The sequence below is a fragment of the Cyanistes caeruleus genome, chromosome 5 (genome assembly GCF_971803275.1).
Source record: "Cyanistes caeruleus chromosome 5, bCyaCae1.hap1.1, whole genome shotgun sequence".
Lineage (NCBI taxonomy): Eukaryota > Metazoa > Chordata > Aves > Passeriformes > Paridae > Cyanistes > Cyanistes caeruleus.
This window is the reverse complement of record NC_141705.1, coordinates 5,026,859-5,050,717: the sequence shown is the minus strand read 5'-3', so window position 1 is coordinate 5,050,717 and position 23,859 is coordinate 5,026,859. Positions and strand designations below refer to the sequence as shown.

At 38.1% G+C, this 23,859-nt stretch overlaps 1 long non-coding RNA gene across 1 annotated transcript; it reads right to left on the bottom strand.

The window, feature by feature from the left end:
* Positions 1–3,992: 3,992 nt before the first annotated feature.
* LOC147652876 (uncharacterized) lies at positions 3,993–11,168 on the bottom strand. Its single transcript, XR_015286867.1, has 4 exons — positions 11,054–11,168; positions 9,175–9,278; positions 6,035–6,181; positions 3,993–5,931 (listed from the first exon to the last, which is right to left on the bottom strand). It is a non-coding gene; the product is annotated as an uncharacterized LOC147652876 (long non-coding RNA).
* Positions 11,169–23,859: the final 12,691 nt, after the last annotated feature.

Below are 23,859 nucleotides of genomic sequence, written 5' to 3'. Positions count from 1 at the left end.
TGAGTAATCTTGTAACTAAAAGACACAGAAACTTAATTTGGATTTATACTTTTAAAGTAATTAAAGACTGAGAGAGAATGCATTTTTTGTAAGTTTTGAAGGGAGGGGAACTTGTAAAGGAGAATATAGAATGAGTTTATGTAATATCATTGAAGAGATTAAAATAGATATTAGGTGAGATCAGATGGGATCTCAAACACCCTTCCATCAGGGATAGTGAAGTCTTGGAAAAAAAACCAAACAACAACTTCTTAAACTCCATAGTTTTAAATCTGGGAATTGCTGTCATCTGTGTCAAGCAAAATCTTGTACCACTGATCCATTCTTCTGTTTGTTAGTGGAAGGGTAAAATGTTTTATAAGAAAATTTAAAAACCTATGTCAAGCAGAAGAAAGAAAACCTGTTTAGACTGAGTTTTGTGCTGCATTATTCCTACTTGTAAAGGCAGAACCTATGAATAGACTTGATCACTTATCACATGCCTAGGTGCACATGTAAGATTTGAGATAGATGAGTAAATGGTAAATTGTATTTTTAGCTATTACTTATGGAAAGGATATGGCTTGCAAAGAAAATAATCATGGTAGAAAGTCCAGTTTCACCTTCCAGAAACACCAATACACTGGTGTGATGTGTCATTTGAAAAAAGAAAATACACAGATCAGGAACGAGGAATGAAAAATATTTGTGTTTATTCAGAATACCTTGAAAAAATAATAATAATTCAACCAGAAAACTTTTAGATTATCTAAACTCACAGGGACAGCTGAACTGTTTTCTGAGAACACATTTCTTTTTCATGCCTATGTCAGGTATGAGGAACCATGAATCCTTAAAGCTGCTCTTGGCTGCTCTTGAGACACATTCTAATTAGAGCAAGGCATGTTACCTCCCAGGGATGTGACCTCTAGAGAGCTAAAAGTTTGTCAGCCCAAAACTTAATAGATTCCTGGGTTTCCTCAGGCAGGTGATCAGGAAGTTTTTCTTGACAAGAAGTTTTTAGGTAAGAAGTACATTCTAAAATGATGGAGAACTTTTCTCTGATCTTTCATCTGTAGGGCTGCTGCTTTGCAGAGAGCCAGCTGTGCATGTCCTGAGTCCAGTGCTATAGTTTTGATAAACTGGGGTTTTTTTTTGTTTCATTGAAAGGTGATAGGTGGGCACTGGGAAGTACTTATGCCTTAGAAGTAAAGAACTTTGAATTTTGCTTTATTTTAGGGCTTTTCCACACCTATGACTAGGCCATTGAGAAGCAGAGACAGCCACAAGTAACTATATTCCAATACCCACAAGTCTCCATTAATTATTATCCATATCTACAGGGAGCCAAAACAGATTTTCTTTAAGACAGGAAAGGCCCCTCTGAGTATAATTAACTTCATCAAATTAAATTTTTATCAATTTACTTCCACAGGATCTGCCCTGTGTATATTTACTGGCTTCTGTTCTTGTATGTTTTCATGTTCTGTTTTAAAGGAATATTGTTCACTTCAACTTTGTTACAAATTACAGCCCTTCAGGGGGATTAGCCAAGAGTCTTATGCAACAATCCTATAAAGAAATGGAGGGAATATCAGCCAGCGATTAATCACATGTAGGTCTCAAAAAGAGATTTCTTCCCCTTTTATCTGTATCTCGTGCACAGTCTCCAGCCTCCTGAGACAAAGCTGAGTTTATCTGCAGACTGGCAATAAAAACACACACTGTGGAGGTGAGGAGGAGATAAGCCAAAGCTCTTTATGAAACTGCTACTGGCAAAACCAATGCCCCAAAGGGCTGCAATTGGCAGTTAACTCTAAGCTGTTTTCTTCAGAAGTACAAAATTAGCCTTTGCGTCTTCCACTAAAGCAAAACATTAAACTACTGCATTTAGAAAAGAGAACATTCTTTCAAAATTGGCAAGGGAGAAATGCTTTCAGTTGTTGTGTTGTTCTTTTGCTCCAGCTGCGAGGTTTGTGCCTGCAGTTTACTCAGCAAATTGCAGAGCACCTTTAAGGTTTTATTTGTGTTCCTCTAAGCCTTGGCCCTGAGATCCAAAATGACCCCGTGTATGTAGGGCAGGTTGGATGGGGCCCTGGGCAACTCATCTGGTGGGTGGTGTTGGCCACAGATGATCCTTAAGGTCCCTTCCAACCCCAACCCTTCTATGATTCTGTGATACACTTCCAGTGTTGACTCGATCTTCTCGAGTGTGACCCGGCTAGCTCAGTGATGAGGTTTCTCTTCACTCGAGTTTTGAGCCAGCATATGTTTGTGAGATTCACTGATCTTCTTCAAGAATTCAAGTCTATAGAGCGAGTAAAGAAATCAGGGGGGGACTCTCTCTGGTTTGCATTCCACAGTTTATTTCTGTGAAGGGGAATCCAAGGGACGAGAGACAAAGGATTTGGGGTCTGGGGGGTCTCTTTTAACAGGGTTTCTCGGAGGGAGGGAACATCAGAGAGAGAACCAATTATTTTTCTCAGTTAGTACATCTTACAAACTTTCTACAAATCAAGGTTACACACACCAAGATAAGAAATAACAGACACCAACTTCTTCAGATGCCCACAAAGGTGTAGGAGTATTCTCCACAGAGGGGCAGCGGAGGAGAGAGGGGGGGCTTGGTTTCCTGGCAACCCAGGGGGGAAAGAAAAGGAAGGCAAGGTAAGCCTGGCCTCTCAGCTTCCATAGCTCAGAGGCATTCTGGGACAGGAAAAACAGAGTTACAAACTTCCGTGTTGGAAAGAAGGGTTCTCTTCTCTCAACCCCGTGCTTTCCTGGGCTAAAGAAACTTCAAGCAGCTGGAAATGCCAGCGGGGTCCTCTCTTTACTCTATCCGGCCTCTCGCCGTGGGGCTGAGGAGAGAAACTTCAGTAACTGTGGTAACTTGACGCCAGGTAAACAATTAGGAAAAAGAGAAGCTGGGGGTGGGGGGAGGATCACAAATAAAAGATGGGAAAAGATACATTTCAGGCTATCAACTACAACACAGTGTAGCACAGTCTCTGAAAACTAATCACATAATTCCGTATAACCCCAAACACTCCAAGTGATGCTCTAGGGAACCAAGTGACTCAAAATCTCAAAACCTCACACTACATCCCAGAACTGACAGCACACCACACCAGACCTGCCACTCAAACATCTGCAGGACTGAGGAGTTCAGATGTCTTTTTTGGGTAGTGATGGTTCAGGGCTAAAGAATGTGCACACCAATCCCACGTGTTAAAGAAGACCTAATCTAAATCTGCCCTCTTCCAGTTTAAAACCATAAACCCTTGTCCTGTCGCTACATTCCCTTGTAAAATCCCTCTCCAGCTCTCTTGTAGCCTCTTTAGGTACTGAGAAGTGCTCACAGCACCTCCTTGGAGCCTCGTTTGCTCAAGGTTTAATAACCCCAAGTCTCTCAGTTTGTCTTCACACATCCACAGCATGGACTGGTGCCTGTCCCATTTCCTCTTAAAGAACATGGGCCAATTCATAGGTTTAGTTCTGTTAATAAGGGCTGCATCCAACCACATGCATGAGAGTTTGGAGGAGGTCTAGAACATCAGGTTTACTCTGCTGAAAAATGTATACAGTGTTTCTTTGGAGGTTTGGGGTTTCTTTTTAGTACGGGATCTTATTACCATGCCATCCTCGTTCCTATTCTGACTTCCTTGTAGTGGGACTGAACAAACTAATTTAAAATGTTCAGGATTCACTATTACTCATTTATAAATTGAGAATGTTCCATTCATTTCTTGCACAGGCATGTGCAGAGATTACTTGCTTGTTTTACAAGTGTTATGTAGCATACAATCCCTTTGTTCCAGAAGTTAAGACCTCAGCTACAGACGTTTTGCTTTGGATTAAAAATTGGCATGCACTGCTTCCTTCAAACATAATTCTTTTGGCAAATTGCCCTTTTATTCTTCAACAAGTATTCCTTCTTGAACATGCATTTTTACTCTCTGCTTTTTTCTCTCTTAAAAAGCCCTTTTTTAAATTTAATACACTTGGACATACACTTTCTACTTCATAACAAGGCCTCTGCTTTATTCTTGCTTAATGTATGGTCAAGGGAAAATGATTCTCCTTGATTTGAGTCATTATCAAATTGTACAGTATTTTTTTTCTTTTCATCCCCAAATGTATGATTTACATGCATTTGGATAATCCTCCCAGCATTTAGATGGTGTTCACTCATGTTTTAATCCCTCTGAATCTGAATAAAAAAATAAAAGTTAATGAAATAATAATATTTAATGACAAAAAATGAATATGTCATTGCTGGGCTGTAATACCAAAGCACCCATGAACTGGGGAGCAGAAACACATCAAGAAAGCAAATAAAGCAAGTAATGGTGGGGTTAATGATGGTTTTCCTCTTTCCCTGTCAATAAAAACCTTCAGATACTATTCAGAGTGCAAAGAAAATTCTGAGTTACCCAGAAACTTGCAGAGGGTGAAAGGAGAATGCAATCTAACCCAGACTCATCTAAAAGTTAGATGAGTACATCTGACTGCTTAGCACATGTTCCCTTTATAACCACTGGGGAAAAAATAAAATATAAAGAATCGTCAGAGGGAAATTCATCCAGTCTGTGTAAAAGATCCATAACAGTGTGTACTGGGACAACCCAATTCATAGCATGCACTCAGACATCTAACATTTAAACAATAGAGATGAGTCCTAGCCTGGATTAAAGATTTATATCATTTTCTCTACAGGTTTTTTCCCCTCATAATTCTGCTCCCTAAGTGTATTTACACAGCAGAATGGACAAATTGCCTCTTAGCCTATGAATGCTGCTTGACTTGTCAAAAAATGCTGTTTTCATTTTACACAAGGATAGATGATAGAATTTGACAATTTTGCATGGTGTGTGAAATTATTCATTTACCTCTGGATTTTCCTGCTTTTCACTGCCATTTTTAATTGAATCACCTTTAGATATTTATTAGCTTACTCAGCTGGTTACAGGAATCAAAGAATAGAAATCATTGCAGAACTGGAGACACATTTCACGAAAGACTTAGATGAAGTTCAGAGCAATATAATTTTCTTAGTGTCCAAACATCAAGTCATTGTTTAAAGCAAGGAAAAACGGAATGACAACCAGATCTGTGCTTTTATACGTGGACATAAAATTTGTGTGATTATTTAAAGAATTTTCTTTCAATACATAAATTACTCAGCTTTCATACATCACCAAAAAAAAGTCTGCCTTGAATTATTTCTTTAATTATCTGTTCTCATTTCTTTCACCTCTATTGCAGGCTGTAACTTTATTTGCAGTAGCTTTTGCACCACATACGTTTATTTTGATGTGTGCTGAGAAAAGACCAGCCAGGTAAGGCATGCTCAGGGACACAAATATATATCTACACATATCATATATACTCCTTCCCATGTGACAGTCTCTAACCAAATGAGACACCTGTTTAACTGGGCAGGGAGCCAGGCTGGGATTTAAAGGCAAAAGGAGACTTAACACTAAAATAATTATTTATAAACAAACCTACAGCAGCTGTAGCCACCAGCAAAACCTGAAATTGGGTTTTATTTCAGTGCAGCATCACACTCCAGTGCTAGACTGTTCATGAAATGAGAGAAATTAACCTACACTGAGCATAACCTAATTAGGGTTGCTGAAATTTGGTGATACAAATGTCCAGAAACTTTTGCTTGTTAATTGTGTGAAAAGTTAATGGCATGTAACTGTTTCTTAAATCTTATTTTGTTTTTTATATTTCAAAACTCCTGTCCTTCAGAGCTCAGAGAGCTGCTGGAAGAGGATTTAAGCAAATTGTGCAGTATGAGAAAATGTTATAAATACATGAAACAGGCACAAGATGAGTTAAAGACATAGATTGTGCTTAATGACATAAAGGACCAAAGGCCACTGAAGTTTCACCAGAAATCAAACTTGCCCAAACAAGAGATCTCATCTCTGCTTTCCTCCCCTGTGAAAAGAATAACCAGAATACAAAACATCTGTACTCATAAATAAAATTCCCATCTAAGCAAGATATCAAACATGGAGATGATTTGAGCTGTCTGCTCTACCTGTTATTAATGCTGTTTGGGTTTCTGGTGGTCCAACACACACAGGTCTGCTCTGCAGTGGTTACTGACCTGTCTCCTGAATCCTGAGTCCTCTCAGACACTGGAATATCAGCTTGCTTTAACCATGGCTGTTCCTGCTTGGAAAAGCTAAATGAAAAACAGACAAATTAAAGGAGCTAGTCAGCAGATGAACCAGAAAGATTTGGACAGCCTTTAGCTCAGAAATGTGCTCAGAAAATTACTCCAATGCTTACAAATCTATATTATTTGAATCCAAATCCTATGAGAATTTTTAGTGTCAAGAAAAGGGGATGCAATTGATAGACATTCTACCCCTTGTATTTTTTGCCTTGTATTAATGTTTAATTGCAAGATGCTATTATTTGAGGTTTCAGTGCTGATATTTTTTTGGCACATTATTTAATTGGGAGACTTTATTTAATTATAAGATTTTTTTGAAGGCCATAACCTAGGATTTCTACTCAGAATGGCCTTTAGGACTGATTAGATCTATGTGGAACTTGAGTGAGTGTATAAAGTTAACTTTTTCTCAATCAGGATTAAAATAAGCTGTTATTTTCTCTTTGAGAAAGCTTCTGCTAACTGGCAATAATAGCTTAAAGAGATAAAGAGCAGCTGTCAGTCTCAAAAAAACCTTGGTTTGAAAGGAGGTTAATCTTGCTAAATCCTAGATTGACAGAGATCTTGTACAGATTCCTGGAGCTGAATATCCATCCATAAATAGAAATGGCCATTTCAAAATCTCTCAGAATTAGCCCCAAATTTCCTAAAGTATTAATCCAAAATCCTTCATTTGTTTATTTATTTATGTAGCCTGCTTTCTGGAGAGGAACCGTGCACATTTTCATCCTGAAACCAGCCAGTAAGATACAAACCCATTCAAAATAGATGGTTTACTAAAGAAATAACTCAACTGTGCTTTTGACACAATTAAAACATGCCACCTCTCTGCAAGCAGGACCAATTCCAAAGGTTTTCCAGCTCGTACAGTGAAGTCTGCAGGAGCTGTGATTTATCCAACCAGGTCTGTCATCCTCAGTGTTTTCCCCTCACAATTTTCACAGGGAAGGTCAGACCCTGCTGGATGTCCTTGTTTTAATCTCAGTGCCAGGTATTTTTCAATTGTCAAGGGAGTTACACCCTTCTGGACCTGCTGATTTAACATGGCCTTCTTGTCCTGGGAAAGATTTTCAGGCAGAGCAAAAGGAGTTATGCCAAAGTGTCCGTGCTACCTCAGCATGTGCTGAGTGGCACACGGAGATGGTGGAGCATAGGTAACATAGGGGCTTTAACAATTCAGGGGAAAAAAGGCAAAATGAGAGAATAAATCAGAATGAAAATGATTATATCAAGGAAACCAAACCATCTCAGTGTCAGGTGGGGTTTTTAAGCCTTCTAGACTGGCAAATTGTGAAGTTGGGATTGGATGCAGAGATTAGAAGGGAAACTAAACAAATCTAACAGGACTGCCAGGACTTTTAATGCCAAGGCTCTTACTCCAAACAGCTCTGCATCATTTGGCAACAATCAATTCCATTTGTGAAATGGGACAGAGAGAAAAAAATTAACATAAAAGGACTGAGCCATTCAATAATTACCATTTGAGGTTCAATTTAGGGAACAGCTGAAAGAAGTGAGAGAAGGACACACCAAATTAGAGGCCAAAACTCAGTGATCTTCTGAGCACCTCTGATGTGCTGTGTTGGAACAAAATTCCCTTTGCCTCTACTTGGAAGAGAAGAAAACCCATTCATTTCAGTGGTATCTGGGATTTCTTTCTTAGAACACCAGTTCCTGGTGCTGCTGGTGAGAAACAGGTAGTGATAAAAGCAGTTTGGCTACAATTTAGAAAACTGTTATACTGTTTCCGAGGAGAATGGAAAGCCACAGATCCAAATCATCTAAATTAATTGGCAATTTGGAGCAAAGTTGAAAAAGAGGTTAGCCAAGACCTTTGCTGTTAGAAAACATGGAGTTTATGGTTGTTTATTGCCAGATGTGTGTGTCTTTAAGCCTTTATCAAGGAGTCTGAAGCCAAGGGATGATTTGCTGCAAATTTAAATACTAAGAAAGCAGATTGAAGATGAATATAGTATTTTGTAGCATTTCTGCTTACATTAGCCAAAAGAGGGAAAAAAAGAAAAAAGGATTAAACTTCTTTAACAACTAAGAGAACATTTATTCTTGGAAGGGCAGGGGGTTGGAATGGAAGGGAAGAACAGAAAGGAGAGCTGATGGGGAGCATTTGTTGTATGCAAAATTCACTGCAGTACAGGAAGCACTAAACTGTGTGATTTTAGTGCATTACATGCAAAACATGTGCCACATCTACTAAAGCAGTGTTTCTCCATGCCTGGTAAATATGATAACTAACCCCAGTGTTAAGATATTTCATCATTTGAGTTTGTTCAAATAAACCTTAGACTCCTTAGACTGCTTAAGGAAACTGCTTGGAGCACCTTGCCAAAGAGAAATCCTGGGTCAAACCTGTGTTTGTTGTTGCAGCTGCATCAGTCTTTTTAATTCCCTTCTCCACCCACCCTGAGCTCCGTCTGGTGCCCTTTGCTTTGAATTGGAACCTGGAATCTTTCCAAAAACTGATAGAAAGTTCGCTGAGACAATATTGTGAGCACTCTTTTGCTTATCTAAACAATTTCCCAGCTTCCTCCAAACAGAAAGACTCTTACTAGGAAGGGATTCAAGAGCTGAACACATTAAGACTAGTGAAAGGCAGTGGAGAGGGTATTAAATCACAGTTTACAAGTACTTATGAGGGATTTAAGGCATTGCAAGGATTCACTAGGCATTGCATTTTTCTATTGCAAAATACATGGAGAATTTAATTTGTCAATTTACCTTCAGTCTGCTTGCAAAATACAGGAATTACAGCTTCCTGAAATACAGGATTAATGTCTACCCAAGCAGTTAGAAAGGGCAGACCAGGGAAAGCTGCAGTACTCATCACTATAATTTAAAAAGCTTTTCAGGGGTCTATGAAATAAATTTATGTTTGGATAGATAAAATAGATAGTGAAACCAGAATACATTTTTTGCCAGAGGAACGTTTTAGAGCTCAACATATCTAATCAAGCTATTGAAATAGAAAGAAAATAACTAACCTCAAACTGGTTTACTGGAGAAGCAGAATTTGGTGCACGGAGTTTAATGGAACTGGAAAGCATCTGCTGTGTCTCTTTGACACTTAAAGACTGTTTTCACACACCTCAAATAAGCAAACAAACAAATAATAAATAGCTGTGCAGAAAGCAATTCCTTTAAAGGCATGGGGCAGCATTTCAGGAATTTTCTCACACTGCTGTGTAAATCAGCAAGTGGTGAAAGAGCAGAAACCTGCAGTTATGCCTGTGCTCCTGAGGTTTTACATAAAACCCCTGCTCAAAACACCAAAGCAGTGTTCAGAGTGCTGTGTCCCCCCAGCCTTCCCACCTTCTCTCATCCTTTGCCATCTCTGCTGCAGGATGGATTTATAGCAGCTGCCAGAAGAGCTCTCTCCCACTAATGTGACTGATTTTGAACCAATTTAGTTTCTGACCTTCTGAAAACCCCATTGAATTCCACTGTTTAATCACAAAAAAAGGATTATTTCTATCAGTTTCAGAGGAGCTTACTTGTTTGTTTTCTGTTTTCAAAAGTGTATAATACAAGAATTTTCTCCTGCTCTTGAATCATTCTCTTTCTCCATGCAGCTCATGATTTTGTTGGTCTCTGTCATACTCTTCCTCACTTTTCTCATCTGAAAAGTCTCAAAATACTTGCCTAAACTTGCAAAATTGTTCAAAATATTTTATAGAGAAGTTTTTTCATGACATTGCTCTTACCTATTTTTTTGACTCTATCTCCTCTTCCAAGTGAAGCAAAGAAATTCTAAACAGGCACAAAGTTAAGTATTTCTTTTAAATTTTTTCCCTTAATGTTTTTTGTGTTTTACTCTACTGTTTTTAACAGCAGTGCTCTATTTGCCTTCATGAAATTTCTTTATTACTGAGCAGGATTTCTGAAGAGACCAGAAACAGTGACTCTTTGATCCTTTTCAGCCTGGCAAAAGTTAATTTAGCAGTTGCCTCTCTTTATGTACAGTGAGAATTTCTGTCCTGTGTTTACTCCTTTGCATTTAACAAGAACTGTCTTCCATCAGCAATTGTAGCTCTTTATCATCCAGCATCAAACCTGCTGCAATTTCTTGCATGTCTTTCAGTTTAAAATGTCCTGAATCATTTTCTGTCATCTGCAAATTTTGTCACTTCTCTACTTGTTCCCTTTTTTGCATCTCTTATGAATATTTCAAACAACACAAGTCTTGCACAGATTCCTTTAGTGACAACTGTGAAAACTGGGCTTTTTTTCTCTAATCTTGAAAGAGTTGTAATTCTATCTCTCTCTCTTATTACTGATGCTTTTTTTTTATACCCTCAAGTAAGTAGTTGAGTTTCATAAATTCCAGCTGTACTTTAGAAGCCAAAAAAGATGTTGAATTTTGTTTGTGGGAGAGTTTTTGGTTGGTTGGGGGTTTTTGTCTACTGATGTATTAGACAAGTCCTCTGGGGTGTGAGAAATAATTTTGTCTACAAAATTTTTTAAAACTCTTTTCTACTGTGTCTTAGTTAAACACATGACTTTTAGTTCTGTTCTTTTAAATGTATGTTAGCAATTTACTCAATTGGGAATTTAGTCTATTAGTCTAATATAAAAATCAGACCTAGATTTCCATAGCCTTGCTAATATTTTAGAGTGTTACTTTTCTCTGATGTATCTGTCTTTGTATCTTTTCATAATATTTAGGCACTTAATGGAAGACATGGTCTTTACCCCTAAGGGATAGATTCCTTACAGGTTGAGCCTTATAATGTGGTTTAATTGGTTGTGCAGGCAAAAAAAACCAACATAATTTTCTTCCTATTTCCCAGGATTTCCTGCCAAACTTTCTTTTGCTTCTTCCCTTACTGTTGTCACCTATTTGCTCTATTAAATTGTAATCACCTTCTCATTCCATGGCTCAGCATCCCTCCTCGTGTCGTGTTCTCCCCTTGCTGGTCCACACTCAGGTGCTACATCTGAGCCACTGGCTCTGAATAACAAACCTGTGCAAGTGCCTTCCTCCCCCAGAGAGATAAGCTAATAATGAGTCTGATCATTAATTGGCAGGAGCAGCAGCTGATGTGAAGTGCCCAAGGAATCAGAGCCAGCAGGCGCAGCAGGAGGTGTCACTTCTCCAGCAGCTGCCCTCAGTGCTGCCAGAGGAGACCTGGATTCCTCCTGCCCAGAACCTTCTGCTTTCCCTCTATTGCAAAATGGAATTTGCATTTAGTTGGTTATTGCATACCCACAATGAACTAGATTCCCTTCAGAAACAGAAAAAATGGAGTGGGTCCAGCTTTGATTTTGCTTTTCGTGGTTTCCTGTTTTCTGTCTCGTTGTGCAAGATGTACATTTCCAAACTCTGCCATTTTCAGCTCGGGGGTCCAAAGATCTTTGAAAAAAATTTATTGGGAAAGGACAATAATTTATTTAGTTCCAAATAATCATAAAATCATAGAGAAATACAATAGTTTGGGTTGAAAGGGACCATAAAGATCATCTAATTCCAACCACCCTGTCAAGGGAAGGGACACCTTTCACTAGACCAGGTTGTTTAAAGTTTTTAATTTCTGTGTGTTTTCTCCTGGTATAGATGGATGGATTTCCCTTCCAGCAGGGCATTCATGCTTCCATGTTTCTTCTTTAAAGTTCATAACTACACCTAAATAACCTTCTTGGAATGGGCAAAAAGGAGACAAGGTTGAATTTTACTTAGATGTTCACAGCTGGTGGAAGTCACAGAAAATTCAGTGAAAACATAATTGAGGAGGTAAGAATTAATTTAGCATATAATGAAATTTGAAGGAGTGTTCCAAAAATAAAAATAAATTTAAGAAAAAATTTTAAAAAAATAAAATGCCTTTTGCTATCAGTGAGCTAACAGAATAATCCTATTCATCTTTTTTTCTTACTTACACAGAGTTGGCAGTTTAAGAAACACCTACTTCATTTTTTGATATCAGTATATTCTATTTAATTGTGTAGAGTCAGTTTTACTTTTCTTGAAATGCAGTTCTGTTCTTTCATTAATGTAGAGTGATTTTGTTAATGTAGTGTATTCATTAATTCATTATTTTCATTAATTCATTAATTTCATTAATGTAGTGTATTGCCTTCTTTCATCTGATATCTGACAGAGTTTGGAATGTTAGGAAAGCATCCTCATATGAGTAATATGTTCCTCTAAGGAAGAAAGTGAATGTACCTATTGTGCTTTATATTTACACCAGCATGAGGAGGGGTCAGAAATTGTCCTGAATTGTAAAAAACAGTAAAGTTTCTGTTTTATTTAGAAATTACATTTTCCTTTAGCTGCTGACAATTCTAGGATATATTGGGTTAAGCAAGTTCTCTTCAGGATTACTTCCTGATCCTTTAAAATATTTTGGTTTTATTTAATTTTCTGGGCTGAGATGATATGGAGATTTTTGGCTCACTGTGGAGACCATGGTTACGGAAATGTAAGAGACAAAGTTCATGAGAAATGTCAAGAACAGCCATTTCCTTTCAGTTTCAAAAGGAACACTCTTACTGGAATGAAATATTCATAATAGGTTTTTTACCTCCTAATTAAAGACAAGGTTGATTGTCACATCACTAAATGACAGGGTTAGAATAAGTGTGGATCTTGTATCTTATGGAAATCAATGAATGCAAAGAACAGCTGTGGGATGGCACTCCTACAGGAGAATTCTGGTGCTTCTCAGCTGTACTTATCCTTTGTTTCAGCAGCTGAGGATCTCAACCAGCCTTTTTGCTTTCACTAAGAGTGAATTGTGATTTGAAGCATCAGCAGGGTTTGCTTTTGTGATCACCTGAGTTTTTCACATCTTAAAGTAGATCAGTTTCAGTAGTTACCTGTTAAATCAGTGCTTTGTTAGCACATCATCACTGAGAGCCAGAGCAGCCTTCACCTCCCTTCCCACATAACTGAACCAACAAGTTATAAATAAACTCATGTTTGAATTGGTTGATTGATCTTCCCATTCCAAATCTGGTTACTGTGTAAATTAATTTATTTTGGGACAGGGTACAGATGTATTTAGGATAATTTAAGAATCAGAAAAACAAGATAGCTCTGGCACTTGATAAATGAAACTGGGTCATGTTTTTGCCATAGAGTATATCTGAAGGAGTAAATGAAAATTAAATTTATTGAAATGAAAACTCTAATATGTTGGTCATTGGTATGGGAGAAAATGACATGTCAAATCCCAGGTTCTTAGGGGAGAAACAATCAGAGAAGAGAAAAGTAAAACATTGTACATTTCAAGATAAGTGGGAAATCATGACCAAAATTTGGACAGAGATTATCAACATTTCCTCCCAAGATCAGGTATTTGAACAGGTTTTTCAATGCAATATTTGATTTCCTACCTGCATACTTCCTTTCTCTCCTTCTCTTTAATTCAACTCCAAGTATCTAATGTGAACCTTGAACATTTTTTTTTTTCCCCCAAATATTGCTTAGGGTAATTTCTACAATAAATACATAATTTTCCAAGTTCTCCATCTCCTTTTTAAAAATTCTTAGGGGATTTTTCCAAGGAGTAGGAAAGTACTGGTAAAGCAGGAGCTAAGAATCCAACTGGGATTTTCCTTTAATAGGTCATAGTGGTAACAACATTAAATTAATCACCATTGCTATCAGAAATCTTAAATAGTTAAATTGTCATGACTTTATGCAAACATTGTAAGAACAGGACAGAAGTAGCAGACAGACAATAATCAACAATATAACCTCATTTAAATTCCTGGGACATGCAATTCTGATGGAAAAGAGTTACTTTCATCAGAAGGAGCAGAGCCTGAACTGCTGGAATTTGAAATTCTCTGTGTTACTCCTCCCCAAAGAGTGTCTTATCACTGCACAGGGGGAAGCAAAGGCACAGCTGCAGCTTGGTGTCCACATGAAACCATCCCACTGCTGGGTGGAAAGGCTGACCCTTGAGCTCTGCTTCCCCTTCTTTTTGCCAAACTCATTAATCTTTCCCTCTCTATCCACCTGTCCATCCTTATAACGCTTTTCAGTACTCAATTATCTGCAAAGCCTCTGCCTTTCTTTCAAGCTTGATGAAATTGGTCAACAGATCAGGTGCCAGTAGCCAAGGACAGACTGGCACATGAACAGCCAACACAATCATGTCAGCAAAAACTTCTTCAGGCGAACGAGCCACAAGCAGTAAAAAACTGCTAGCAGCAGATTAATGGAAATAAATTCAGTCACCAAAATGGGAGGCCATGACAAGTCTTCTTGCTGAAGCTGCTCCAGTTTTAATGAAAGAATTAAAGATTCATCAGGCTACAGGGAAGGAGTGAAAAGAATCATGACTCTGTCTAGTGGTTAGGGCACATGGCTGGCTGACGAAGGACGTGAGTTGTAATTGCTTGGAAAGCATCAGTGCTCAGAAGGTAAGTGATGAGAGTTTCTCTCACCATACACTTCTCATACCTGGCTGGCTGCAGCAATCATCTGTGATGTCTGGCTTGTCCCTACAGGTGAGGAGGAAACTGGATATTAATATTTTTTTTTTTAAACTTTAGTAACATTTTCTTTATGTAACCATTGCTGCTGAAGCTGCTGGTTGTGGCCAAAGTTCCATGTGTTGGGAATCCTCCTGGATCAGTCTCTGCAGGGGAGGCAAAAGGAGGGACAGGGACTTGGGACTGTGGGCAGGACTTTAACAAAATTCAAAAACCCTGCAAAGGGGAGGAATTTTCAGGCTTTCTCAGGAGGAAATAAACACATTGCAACAAAACCCCTTGTTGACTGTCAGCCATGGGGTGGATAACTTCATTGCTCCTATCTGCATCTGGAATGAACCAAGTTAAATGACTTTACTCTTTTCTGAATAACAGGAGGTTTGGGTTGGAAGAAACCTTGAAGGAGGGGAGGGGAGGGGATGGGAAGATAATTAAAAAAAAAAAAAAAAAAAAGAAGAAATGAAAAAGAAAAAATAAAAAAGAGAAAAGGAGAAAAGGAAAGAAAATAGCAGTCCTGACTTCAACACATGCCAATTCAGGTGGCACATCAAAGTGGACACTTGGCAGGAGATGGATGTTAGATGAAGCAAATCCCCTCAAAAGTTTTGCTTGAGCATCTGCCTGTGTGATAAACTTTCAGCAGGGAGTGGAATATGACCCTCTGATCCCTTTTTATCAAGGGCAGCAGCTTTACAAGGGGATGGTATTTCTAAGGAAAGCAATGTCAGCTGGTGAGTCTGCTGCAGTACCCTGTGCCTGTCAGCTGCTGGAACAGAGCAGCCCAGCTTTGGTCCACAAGAAACTGCCTGGGAACACTGGCTGCTCATCTCACTTCAATTTTGCAAAATTTCAGCAGGTAGCTCTAATTTCACACCCTGCTTCCCTCACAATGTCTCTTCTCAGCAAAGGTCACAGCCTGCTCTGGGTGCACAGGCTGGATTTCTCTTCCAGTCTTGCCATCAGCAGCAAATGCAGGATGGAAGGGGTGCTTTCTGTGAAAAGTCTGTCTGTCCTGTGCTCAGGTGTGAGACTGAGGTTTGCAGGATGCCCAGGTTAGCTTTAAATTAGTTGGCTTAAATGCTGAAAATATTACAGAGAATGGATTGTGCAGCTGAGGCTACAAAACTCTCTGGCCAGCCTCGAGCTGCATTCAGGTGCTGCCTTGTGCTGAGCTCCTGCAGTTCCACAGCCATCACTACCAGCAATTATCCAGCAGGGCTTTCTAAAAGGATCCTAAATGGGTTCCCATGGATGTATCAAAATCAGAAACCCACTGTTCATGCAAAGTCCAGCTCTACATGGTGTATGCTTGCCACAAGTCCCCTGAAACTGCTCTGCCAAAACTTTTCTCTATTTTTTTTCCTCTCTACCCCTCTGAGTGGTGGTAATGCTTTATCACCACTGCAGGTAAGAAAGTCACACCTTGAGATATCACCTTGAGATGAGACAAACAACTTTAATGGACTTTATTGATCAGGGATAAGAGTCAATAAATTGAATATAGTTACCTACCATCATTTTAGGTTGTGTGGAGCATCCTGACTGCTGCTTCAGCTTCTGCTCAGTGATGGCAATGGGCCAAGGTGCCCTTTAAACTACAATTACATTAAATATTAAAATTTAACCAAGACTAGCTACCACAACACATTTCTTAAAGGCAATCACTGATAGATTTCCCTGCCTAACTCTCAAGGTCTCCAGCAGGAAGACAAGCCAATAAATTCTGAGACAATAATTGAAAACAACCACCATAACAGCCAATTCAATTATATTTGCTTAAAGGATGAAAAATTCAATTCATTGGATCAGTGGGTGAATTTCTCCACGTACTTTTTGTGTTTTCAAGGGGCACAGAGACAGCAATATTTGCTGGTAATATTTTACCAACACACTGGAGTGGGAAGATGAGCAGAGCTGCCCCAAACATTAATTTTCCACAGGTGGCAGGATGCTCAGCTCAGTGAAGGAAACCTTGAGCATGAAAATGGTTCCCTTCATGGGGAAGGTGGACACATTCTCAGTGTGATGAGAGAAGGACCAGTCAGGTCAGAACAGGGCAGGGTCATGAACTGTGAGGGTTATTTAATCTAAAAGAGAGAGGGTAAAGTGAGGGTAATTATAACAATTGCTGTAAGCACAAGAATGATTTTCCTCATAAAAGCAATATTTGTAAATTTACTCTCTGTGCACTGAATTTGCAATCTCAAATAAGGAGTCTCCCAGAAAATCCTAGAGGAATGTAGAGTAAGATTTGATCTTACAGAGCACAGATGAGATGCACTCAAACATCTACAAGAGGAGACGGTTATCATCTCTGAAATATTCACAGTAACAGCAGCACCTGTGGGTAGAACAATGCATCTCTCTATTTAAAAAAAGATCATAATGTGTATGTACTGTGAAGAGATCTCTCTGAGGTGTTCATTTCAAAAGTACTTTAATAACAATTTAACAAATTTAATTTAATAATGTTATGGTGGGGAGGCTGAAGCACGTGGCCCATGAGGTGAAACTGATGAAACTTAACTGGATTTGTTCAGCTTGAAGAAGGGGAATATGTGGGGGATCTGATAGAGGTTGAGTCAGTGAGAAGACTCATCAGAGCCATCAGCAGTGTCTGCTGGGTGGGTAAGAGACAACTGAAATAAACTGAAATGAGAGATGTTGACTAGATAGGAGGAAAAGTGTTTTTGTTTCATGAACAATCATGCAGAGGTCCAGGTTGACCAAGGAGCTTTTGCAACTTCCATCCCCAATCCTGACTAAAAGAGGACTTAAGAAACTGGGCCTGACCTCAGAGCTGAGCTGACTTTGAGCAGAATGTTGGATTAGGCAGCTCTTGAGGTCCTCTCCATCATAAATTATTCTGTGAGTCTGCAATTCTTTGTCAAAACCAAATTTGGTGTTGTTGCTATTCCTCCTTCAGGCAGATTGTTTATCCAATTTCCAGAACATGCTCCCAGATTTGAAGAATGGCTGGCAAAGCCAATCTGAGAATAAAAAGCAAAAAGGGCGTGAGACATCACAGAGAGAGAACAGGCTCAGAGTCAAGAGGAGACGTTTTGGGATTATCAAAACCTTCACACCAAACCTAACAGAATAATTGTGTTCTTTGGTAATTAAAAATAAATGCAATGTGACACCATTGATTTATTTCATTGTTGCTCAGTAATAGATTTTTAATTCATGTACAACACACAAAGAGTGAAAAGCATAAAAAAGGATCAACCCCCAAATTTCCTAAATAATACCCTAGGTAATATTATTATCTTTTTCATTTTTGCAATAAATTTTGGAAATATGTTGGAAACATTTCTTGATATTTTCTGTAAATAGATGATTTAGCATTTCAAACATATCTAAGAAGTACATATGGGAGAGAGAAATTTTTCTCAGTTGAAGGATGCGTTCAGAAACCATGTGTGCCTTAAAATGATGCATCACACTGTGGAATGCAAGCTATTTATTACTAATTGCTTCTTACCCAAAAGAATTCATCACCCTATATATCAAATTTTTAAAAAATTGACACAGAACTTGCATTGACATTGGGATTAAAAATAGAATTAACAATGAAATGTTGAAGAAAATTTTGTTTTGTTTAAAGATATCCTTAGATCTAGTATATTTTTAGATATTTCATTATTAAATAGTAGTCATGATTGTTGCCACTTAGTATACATCTAGCTTTTGAGTACTTTGGGGTTTTTTTTATACCCCATTAACAAATATTCGTTATAATTTACAAAACACATTTTAAATCTCTAGTACAATTGAATGTGTCAAGCAAGAAAGTGTTCTTATACTTAAGTAAAAGACAGTCAGCTATTTTCAATCTAATAGCATCAAAACTTTTATGTTTTATAAGAAAGCATTGAGGTCCTAACATCTAGTTAATATTTTTTTTTAATAAATTTAATTATATTGCACTTCCTTGGGAAAATTTAAGGCATTTCTTCCTCCTCAATTTAGATTTTCCTGCATATACTTAATTATTGAAAACATTTTAGGTTTTTAATTTATTCATTTTATCAGGAATAGTTCTGGATATCTATGGCTCTAGATGATATCTCAAAATACCTGTCTTCAATTCAATGTCTACATTCATTCAAAATTGATGAAGATATGTCACTTCAAATGTAAAATCATTCCAAGAGCTTCTGCTTTTGTAGTGGGCTTAGCAGCTTCTGTGCCAAGTGAAGAACAAGAGACATCCCTGCCTTGAAAGGGAAAAATGAAAAATCCTACAACCATCTCAAATACAGCTGACTTTTCACAACAATTAACAGGGAATGACTCTTCATGGAAAATGTAATTAGCCTCTGAAAAAACAGTTCAAGGATTTCTGCCAATTAAATCCAAAGGAGAGAGAATACATTCCAAAAGAGTCCTTGCAATATCCTCTCTTGGAACAGTTAAAATCAGATGGACACAAGTGAAAAAAATACCTGTGTCCTTTTTATCCTGACTGTGTAGAGAGGGTGGACTACACTTAGATATTTATCTTGGAAAACCTCTATAACATGGTGGGAGTGCATCCCAAAGCAGTTTTTCTGTGCAGTTTTCATTTTAAAGTTGAGTATTAGAAAAGCTGGCTCAGTTTCAGATTTAGCAGGTTTTTTTCTGCTCATGTTTGTAATCAGTGAGATACAGTTTCTTGTGTTCTTCGTAGCTTTGGGTCAGGCATTTGTTTTTTGGTTTACAGAAATTCTGAACTGGTTTAAGATTACTGAATGCAATATTCCTCTTTAAATCTCACACTAAATTGACAAAGAGTCAGATACCTGATGGGATTTTGCAGGAATTAATTCATTAATCTAGGAAAAACACTGATTAAGCAAATTGCATATCAACAAAGCTCACTTTTTTTGGTTGGTTTGTCTGCTTTGTTTTTCTTGGAGGGCATGCTGGAGTGGGATTCAGCTGCTTTCTACAAATGATGAGCAAGACTGAATAGGCAGAAATAGTTTCTGCATCAAGCAGAAATAGTTTACATAGCTGACAGGGTGCTTAGGGTGAAATTAATCATGATGGATTTTTTTTTTTTTTTGATGGGGGACAAAAGCAGAAACTATTTTTTGAGATTGGCATAGAATTGTTAATAATGGTAAATGACCAATATCTTGATTTTATGTCTCAATGAGGCTCATGAGTGCAAAAAAAATTGTAAGCATATTAAGCACTATTGTAATAAAGAAGAAAAGTTAAAAATCAAATCTGGAAATTAGCCAAAAGTATTAGTTATATTTATAGCATGGAAATCAGTTCCAGGTTGCTCCTCATCTTTATTAACTTTGGGCAAGAAAGTTCAGTGCACACATTTCATTAAATATCTACACCAGGAACACAGTTCTAGGGAAAAACATCCTCTTTAGAGAAAGGCAAGGGTAAACATGTCAATATAAACACATTTCTTGGGCTCTAAAAACCAAAACTTCTGTCCATGAATCTCTGGTGACAACAATGTTAAAAACTGCTTAACCTGACTAGTTCCCTGTTCTCTACAGAAGTGATTGGCAGATCAATATTGTCATAATGCAAAATTTATGAGCATTTTCAGTCTTAAGAGCCTCATTTAAATACTTTACAAAAAAAAATAAGTCACCTTTATGTCTGTTGATTGCATAGTCCTAGATGTCAGAAAAGTGTGCCCTTGGTATGCAATGTGGAGATTCATTGTGCTTGTTAAGGGTTGCAAAGATCAGTGTTCAGATGAGATCCCAAAGAGGAGCTGTGATGGTCCTTCATTCTGCATTTATTGCTGTCTCACAGGCTCCTAATGTAGGCATGGATTAAATGGAAATTAGGCACTTATGTAAACGTTTAAACAATTTTGACTTCATCAAAAACATTCCTTGGCATCAGGAACAGGAACCAGTTTTAAAAAGTGTTCACTGCCTCTGCAGCCAGCTGCTTTCCCCTTCAGAACAGGGAGCCTGCACTCAACCAGACTACTCAGAGAGACCCCTGGAATTTCCTACATCCAAACTCCAATGGAATTATTTTATATATATTATTATTCAGGAATTATTCCTGAAAATTTTCAGTTTAAAAAGATTAACTCGATCCCAGGGAAGATCCTGACAATGTCAGGGAAGGATGTCAGCAGGTGTGTTTGGGTTTGCCACAATGGATTTGGGATCACAGTGACTGTAAAGCTGGTCTGAGTCAGATCTCCTGGGTGGTCCCATCTGCCTTTCCTGTCAAGGCTGAAGGCTCTCCGAGGTGGGCTGGATGAGACATCTACTCATACACTCTATAAACATCTATCCAGTGATTATTGTTCTTGGTCTCTGATCTCAGCTGATTCCCATTGTCTGAATACAAAGTCATTCACATAAAGCTACACATGAAGGAGTGCAGTGAAGGTTTCACAATGCACCAAACTCTGTGAATACTCAGCATATTTTCCATTTGTATGATAGTTACATCCAGACACATCTTTTCTATTTTCATTTTATTTTCATGTTAAGACATTTGCTAAATTTTTACTTAAATTCAAGTATTTTTATAGGTGACATAGTTGGGGGTTTTCTTTAAACCCCCAACTAAATATGCATATTCTAAATATGCAGAAACAATGTTAAGGTTTAAACGTGGGTTTTCATTTATATGCACATATTATTCTTTTGTCTACTACAAGTTCATAGAGGACTGACATATTTAAATTCAGCATGCATTGGCCTGGCTTCTTAATCCTACCATAAAAGGTTCTTTTACATAACAATGAGGAGTTAAATTCTGCTGTCAGATATGCTGATGGAAGCTTGTTGACATCAGTGGGATGGCACCAGAAGGGCCTGGCACTACTTTTGTTCCCTGAATTCCACAGCCCCTAGGAGAGTGCAGCTCTTTTCAAGTTGAGGATGATTTTCTCTGTCATATTCAATAACTCAGATGAATTGAACTTAACTGAACAGCATGGAGGGAATTTACTGTAGATGCTTAGACTACTGGAAAGAACCCTCTGGCACAAAAGTTTCTTTTCCTGTACATTTTATTAGCAGTCTGTAGGTTGGATGACAATTTTTGTCGGTGTTTTCTTTGTCAGCTATTAACAATGAAAACTTCCAGTCAGGACAAAAAATTGGACAAAGGACTAAACAAGTCTCAGTATTTTGGCACTGGAAAGTCCCTAGACAGGAAAATCCCCATATTTGTAATAGCAGTACAAATAAAATTACTCCTAGTGAGTTTGTATTTATATTTGCAAAGGGTTGTGTGGACTAGTGCAATCTTTCCTCAACTGTTTTCCTTCAATGTGTCTTTTGTTTGACTTCATTTATGTCAACAAAATAATTTTGCACAAGTACTGTAACATTCCTGCCTTTCTAGACTACTTAGAGAACTCTGTGACCTGATAAACAGAGACCCACCAGAAATTTAGAAGTTGGAGTGTTGTGTTGGTACAGAGCAGTGGGGAAAGCTTTGAGAATTGGAAATAATACTTAAAATTTATCTTCTTCCAGCTGCTCCTTTAATTCCAAGGCCTGCAATCCAATTTCAAATCTGACAAAGGGTGTACTGGGGATTTTAGCACAGAGGCTGGGGACCAATTACTCAGTCAGCTTTTTATTACTCAGCCTGTGACAGGCAGGAAAAGCCCCATTTGCCAACCAGGCTCCAGCTGTGATGGGAAACTTTTTCCCATGAATTAAAGACTGAAGCTGATGGGTAAACTGGGACCAGTGAACTACTAACCCAATTGCATGTGGAATTGCTGATCCCAGAATTAACAGGGGATATTCCACCTATCAAGTTTGCACATTTTAAGAGACTGAAATTCCTACTTTAAGAAGGTTCCTTTATGACTGAACTCTAAGAATCTGCCTGCCTGAGCTTCAAGCTGATAATGAAAACGCCACTCAAAATCTGACAGGTTTAGCTTAATGCTATCTGAGTTTAATATACAGATGTCTAAATACATGTAAGCTGAGAAACTCTTTGTCCCTAAGTATTTGGATGCTGAGTGATTGCATAAAAAAATACATTAAAATTCATGGAAGAAAAATCTATCAGAGGATGTCTTTGTAATATGGACTGCTGGAAATTGGAGTATTTTTGGGAAAGTGTCTCTGCACAATTACTCTGAATTTACAGAGAACTTTTTACAAGTTCTTACACTTGTCTTCAGGTGTCTGCTACTGACCATTTGATAGATTAATGCCATATCACAGAATCACAGAATCATTTTGGCTGGGCAAGAGCTCCAAGATTATCAGTTCCAAGCTTTGACCCAACACCACCCTGTCAGCTAAACCATGGCACTGAATACCACGTTGCCATTTCTTAAACACCTCAAGGTGTTGGTGGCTCCACCACCTCCCTGGGCAGCCCATTCCAAAGCTTAGCAACCTTCTCCATGAAGAAATTCTCCCTGATGTCCAAGCTGAACATCCCCTGACAGAAGAACATAGGAGGTGTCATAGTCTCATCCCCAGATGAGTTCTGAACTGAACAACTCTCCAAGCTGTGAAAGCAGCGTTGCTCCCTTTCTGCAGCGCTAATATTTAATCAAACCAGCTCCCAGGGGGAAAGTGGAGGTCCTTGCACCATGTCCATCCACCTGTTTTTTTTAAGTGGGGAGGTGATCTGTGCAAGGTTCAGGATTATATCAGTTCTGGGCACTTCAGTTAGTGATGCTACATTAAATCATCACACATACAACTTTCTAGAAATTAAACAAGCAGAACAAGCTTGTGTGCACTGTGTACAACTCCTGCACTTCTCTAATCTTTTTATCTTAAATCTACAGAACACACTTTTTTTCCCTTCCATTTAAAAGAAACTGCCACCATATCTATTACTGTTATGGATGACTTCTCTTTAAAAACAAATTGAGTTCAAGCTAGAAAATTGTATTTTGGGTGAATGGGAGAGGCTTGTTCTTTAGAGGCAGAACATTAAGACAGCAATGGCTCGGGGATGTATCTGTAAAAGACATATTGATTTTTAATAAATATAATGTACCAGTCACTTTATAATAGTGAGGACACATGCAGCACTGTGCAGGCCTTGTGCTCTTTCTAAATGCATTCATATATATGTACTGACATATATATGTTTATAAACCAATAGGAGTACCTTGCACAAAGCAAAAAGGGCATGAGAAATATATATACACATAGACACATATATTAAAAAATGTACTTATATATGAAAGGTCTACTTGCCATTTCTTTTCTTTTCCTATCCTTTAGAACTACTTTCAAACACCATGTTCT